Genomic DNA, 6406 nt, shown 5'->3' with positions numbered 1-6406 from the left:
TAAATTAAATACTAAAACAACCATATTTTTAAATTATTTATCAAACTAATCATTTTTCAAATAAAAAAAATACACAGCAAGAGCAGACACCATTGTCTGTGGCGCATACATATTTTTTTACACTAAGACACCAAATTCTAGTGACGCATGCATGCACATGACATACGCCACTGTTAGTGGGACATGCTTTGTTTTTTATTTATTATTATTTAAAATATACATTGCATATGTACTAAGGGGAAACGTCAAAAAGTGTGACGCATGTAAAAAGCTATTGAACATGCATCATGAGGAGTAGTGCATGCATGCAATATTGATAAAAAAACAATAGGTAGTGGGGTCAGGAGGAGTGACACATGTATGCAATATTAGATTTTTACATGCATGTGTCATAGACAGTAGCGCCTTAGTGCAAATAAGCAATGGATGCGCCACAGGCAATAACGCTTGCTCTTGTCGTATAATTTTTTTGTTTGAAAAGTAGTTAGTTTGATAAATAATTTTAAAATATAATTATTTTAGTATTTAATTTTAAAATAGTGATTATTTAAAAAAACTGATAATATTGTCATGATTATTATTAATTTATTGTTATTATATTAAGATGAAAGTATTGAACATACATAACTCATGAGAAATGATAGTTTTATACTAAATTTGACATTTACACCGTATATTAATTCGATAATGTATATTTTTTTTATTTTGATATTATTTTATAAAAATTGAAAATTGTGCTAATAGAAAATAAAACATAAATGCTACTGTGTAGGGATACGGTGTCATAATTACAGTATCAGTATAGCATTCCTCCCATTGATCCATTACTTTTAATTTTATAATTTTGTTTACCTTATTGTGTAAAAATTAAAGTTAATTATATTATTATAGAATAAATTATATTTTTTTGGAAGAAGAAAAGAGGTTCAAAATATTTTGGATACTTTTGTGTTGTTTTATTTGTTGATAGTTTTTAAATATCTTCAAATGATTAAATATAAAATTTTAAAACTATAAAAGGCTATAAAAACAAAATAAATTATCAAGTGTTAGTTATTATGAAATTATCAACAAAGTTTTTATACCATTTTTAAAATATAATTATTTTTATGATTATTATTCGCATATATAAATGAAAAAAATATTTATTTATTTATAACTGGCTCAAGTGCGATTCAATTAAAATCTTATCTTAAAACCTTAATCTCACCTATACACCTGTTTGATATTTAGTCCAATTTTGATTAAATTTTTCTTAAAGTATTGTGGATACATATAATAAATACTTCTTATTTCAAATTATTTTAAAATAAAAGACAATTATCTTAAAATATAATTACAATACAACTTTAATAACTTTTTTTCATACATATTACCTATTATTTTATATCACCTATTATTTACTGAGAAATTCTTAAATGAAAAGATACATAAATCTATATTCTTAGGAACATCCGATAAGAAAGAGAGAGAAATTTAATTTATTTTTTAATTGGATTCATGACATGGTTGTGATTATGAAGGAGAAAGAAAAAAAATATTTTGTAAGTTAATAAAAAATTATAATTGATTGTATATAAAACTATTTGTTATGTCGTGTTTACCTAAGATTTTTTTTCTTATTTATTACTATTATTCTGTCTACTACTATTAATTATTCAACTTCAGTTCAAGAGGGTTATACCTCACTAAAACTCGTATTAGCCTTATAAGCCTATGGTAGCATGCTACTTGAAGTTCTGCATAAAATTTAGTAGAAAAGTCTGCATCACATAACCATAAGGTCTGATTTCATCTTTATAAAGTTGCTAACTAAGTTCGCATTTTGGTTTTTGGTGTTTGAGTTCTAGAACATCACTTGAGGTACTTGAAATTACATTATTTATTCACACAAGAGAGGCAAGCATTGAGTCCTTGACCTTTGGGGTGCATTGAGTCCTTGACCTTTGGGGTCATAGAAGTAGAAAGGAAAGGACTGAAAAATTCTAACTTTTTGTACCTTCTAGCACTAACGATAGAGTTTTTTACTGGATCAAATTAAATGATGAACATCCAGAGTATAACATTATCTCGTCAAATGGTTGCGTCTCACGATGATCAACATAGTTGTTGAAGTGCATGTCCTCGGCAACCAAACGGTCAAGATAGACTTTGTAAGGCTCGGTCGTCTAGTTCCCTCTGAACGAGATAAAAGCAGTAGCACGCGACATATCCTCAGTGTAATCAGGTACACTCATGCAACCAGAGATATGCTGGAAGAGCTGGAGGATCCAACCCTAAAATGAAAAGTTTGGAACACACGAATCATCAGTAATGGCTTTGCAAAGATGAAATAAAAATGAAAAATAAACATTCAAAGACCAATAATTATTACTGTCAGTAGTGTGACGCTTCTTGTGGCCTGCTTCATTTTTCACATACACCCATCTCTCAGCTTCGAATACAGGTAGACCAAACAAGCCGCCCCTAATTGTACTCATAAATCCGCTCGAAATCCACAAAGTAACGTAGGTAGACGACTTCTATATAGGTGGCACTCTTGTCCACAAAAATCGCAGTGCCAACCAAATAAAGCACGTGTGCTCTCAATGCATGTGATCTGTGGAGCGTCACTTGCTCATCATCATTATCATCCTACTGTGCACTCAGAAGTGCATTTTCATATACCTTCTTCAGGTATACAAATCTAGCATGAGCACCTCTAGTCTTATCTAATTCATTCATTGCCTCCCCTGGATTATCCCCCCGATACTCTACCATCATCTCGAGTGTCTCGTCTTTTGTTATCCTCCCATGATCTAGGAATCTCCCCCTGATCGGAAGATGTAGCAAATACGAGATATCATTGAGTGTGATAAACATCTCACCATGCGGGAGATGAAACAACGAGGTCTCTGAGTGTCATCTTTCCACGAATGCATTAAGCATCTTGTGGTTCACCGTAGTATAATTGTAACACCCCGAATTAAATAAGAGGATTATTTAATTAAGTTAATAATATATTAATAATTTAATTAAATAAATTGAATTATTGGATTATTATTATTATTAATATTATTTGGAATAATAATTAGTGGAAAATATATAAGTTGGAATATGGAAAAAGGGTTTCATTGTTGGTAAAGAGTTTTCACGTGAAACAGAGCAAACGGCTGAAAGGTGAAAAGTGGAGAAAGAGCAAAGGTTGAAGAATGGAAAAGCTTGAAGCTCAGAGATTGCCGGATTATCTAAGGTAAGGGGGGTTTATCGTCGTTTAATGGGTATTATATATTAACATGTCATGGGTAGTGAGAAACCGTTGAATTGACCCTAATTGGGATTGTTGAATGCTGAAAATTTGTGATGAATGAACTGGGTTTAAGCTGTAATTGAATCGGTAGTTGTGTGAGTCGTGATTCCCCGAACGTATAGCTTTTTACGGAAATTGAATCGGAGGTCCGAAAGTCCTCCAATGGCGGAAAATGCGGAGAATTCTGCATTCTGCCTTGTGTTAGCGCAGGAACTGCTGTTCGTCTGCGTTAACCGGTTAACCCAGGGTGTTAACTGGTTAACACTGTTATATTTTGTGAAAATGTGCTGTTTTGCCTGCGTTAACCGGTTAACCCAGGGCGTTAACCGGTTAACACTGTTGCGTTTTGCCAGAAAGTGTATTTTTCCTGCGTTAACCGGTTAACCCAGGGCGTTAACCGGTTAACACTGTTGCAGAGTGGGAAAATTGTTAAGTTTTATGCTGTGAACACAATTGGTGATTGGCCTATTGTAGTTAATTGAGATGAGTAATTTTGTTGAGTTTATGTGAGGAAATGTTGATACAAATATGTTGAAAGTTGATTATCAGTTGTTTTGTTGGAATTATTGAGTGGTAGGCTGATGAGCCAAAGTTGATTTTAAGTTGCTTGTTGAAAATACTGAGTTGTAGGCCGATGAGCCAAAGTGATTATAAGTTGTTTTGTTGAAGAAAAGTTGTTGTGTTGCTGTTATTCTTATGTTGTTGAGTTTCAAGTCGTACATGCCATATACATTCATATGCATTAAGTCGGAGCTTTTGCTCACACCACGTTGGCCTGGATTGGCAAAATTATGGGGCTTTTGCTCACACCACGTTGGCCTGGATTGGCAAAATTTTAAGTTGAAAGTTGGAGGCTTATGCCTTGATGCCCACTAAAATGGCAATGATTTAAGTTGGGAGTTTACTCCGAATGGTACCACATGCATGCCGAGTCGAGTCTCATTTGAGTTGCATTTTATGTTGTTATTGAATATGATCTTGAGTTGATAACTGCCGTTGCTGTATGTGTAATCTGATTTGGGTGATGAAACGTGTTAAATTACTTAGCATTACATGATGAATTATAATGCTTATTATATTGATTGAGAAACTCACCCTTACAGTTATTTTTCAGGTAACGAGCAATGAGTTGAGTAGAAGCTAATGCTTGGAGTCTAGTGTAGTCGCTTTAGTGGGTCATGCTCTGATAGATGTAACATCGGGACGGGATGTTTTAATTGTTTTGTTGTCAGTTGTTGAACCATTTTTCATGTAATACGTTATATGCTTTTGGAACGGTTGAGTTGATTTATATCCGCTGCGAATTGTGCAAAAATGTTATTTTGATTAAATAATTGAGCATGACGGTTATTATGTTGTTGAGTGCTGTGTGACACCCTTGGTGCATAATTACTCTGATATTTGTTGTTGTTATTTTAATTAAATATTTGGGGTATTTTAGAAGGGTGTTACATTAGTGGTATCAGAGCAGGTTGGTCTGTCCGGCCAGTTGTCGTGTCGTTACTGTCTAACAATTAGGTATTGTTACTAAACTAACTTTAAGTTGTGTTGTATTGATAAGTTGAAATGGCTGGAAGGAATGACGCTGCAATGGCTGCTGCAATGCAAGCAATGGCACAAGCTGTGCAGAACTTGCCAAATGCTGGTGGAGATGCTGGATCACGTAGCTTGGCGACTTTTCAAAGGGAGAATCCGCCGGTGTTTAAAGGGAAGCATGATCCAGATGCAGCCTTGGGATGGTTGAAAGAGATTGAGAGAATCTTCCGTGTTATGGATTGCACTCCAGCTCAGAAGGTTCGGTATGGTACTCACATGCTAGCAGTCGAAGCTGATGACTGGTGGCTAGAGACTCACGAGAGGTTGACCGTGGCAGGTGAAGACATTACTTGGGATGTATTCCGTAGGGAATTCCTGAGAAAGTATTATCCGGAAGATGTCCGTGGTAAGAAGGAAATCGAGTTCCTTGAGCTGAAGCAAGGAAACATGTCTGTCACTGATTATGCTGCGAAATTTGTGGAGCTGTCCAAATTTTATCCTCATTACACTGGTGCTGGTGCTGAATTTTCAAAGTGCATCAAGTTTGAGAACGGATTGCGCTCTGAGATTAAGAAGGCTGTTGGGTATCAGAAGATACGCGTTCTTACTGAATTGGTTGATAGCTGCAGGATATTTGAAGAGGACAATAACGCTCATTACAAGATTGTCAGTGACCGCAAGGGAAAGCAGCATCAAAACCGTGGAAAGCCGTATGATGCTCCAGTGGGAAAAGGGAAACAAGTAGCTGCTCCGGCTCAGAGGACTAGTAGGGGAGGTGCTCCTGCTGGTATAGTTTGCTTCAAATGTGGTCAGGCTGGTCATAAGAGTAATGTTTGCACTGCTGAAGTAAAGAGGTGTTTTCGCTGTGGTAAGACTGGTCATGCAATAGCTGATTGCAAGCACAAGGAAGTGATTTGTTTTAATTGTGGCGAAGAAGGGCATATTGGAAGTCAATGTCAGAAGCCAAAGAAATCTCAGACTGGGAAGGTGTTCGCATTGACCGGAACTCAAACCTCCTGTGAGGACAGACTTATCCGAGGTACATGTTTCATAAATGGTACTCCTTTAATTACTATTATTGATACCGGTGCTACCCACTGTTTTATTTCTGCTAACTGTGCTCGAAGACTGGGTTTAAAATTGTCCGCTTTGGATGGTGAATTGATTGTTGAGACCCCAGCTAAGGGATCAGTAACTACTTCTTTGGTATGTTTAAAATGTCCTTTGTCGATCTTCGATAGAGATTTCTATGTTGATTTAGTATGTTTGCAGTTGGATGGGATGGATGTAATTCTTGGTATGAACTGGTTAGAGTATAATTATGTTCATATAAATTGTCATCATAAGTCGGTGAGGTTTTCCACTCCTGAAGAGGAAGGAGTTGACGTATTACCTTTCAGAGAATTGCGAAAATTGATGAGAGAGGGAGCTCAGACGTTTTCTTTGATGGCGACGTTGTCGGTTGAAAGTAAAGCGAAGATAGAGGAACTGTTAGTGGTGAAAGAATTCCCGGAAGTTTTTCCTGATGAAATTCCTAGTGTGCCGCCAGAGAGGGAAGTTGAATTTACGATTGATCTGGTA

Source organism: Lathyrus oleraceus, chromosome 1 (assembly GCF_024323335.1).
Source record: "Lathyrus oleraceus cultivar Zhongwan6 chromosome 1, CAAS_Psat_ZW6_1.0, whole genome shotgun sequence".
Lineage (NCBI taxonomy): Eukaryota > Viridiplantae > Streptophyta > Magnoliopsida > Fabales > Fabaceae > Lathyrus > Lathyrus oleraceus.
This window is presented reverse-complemented; position numbering follows the sequence as displayed.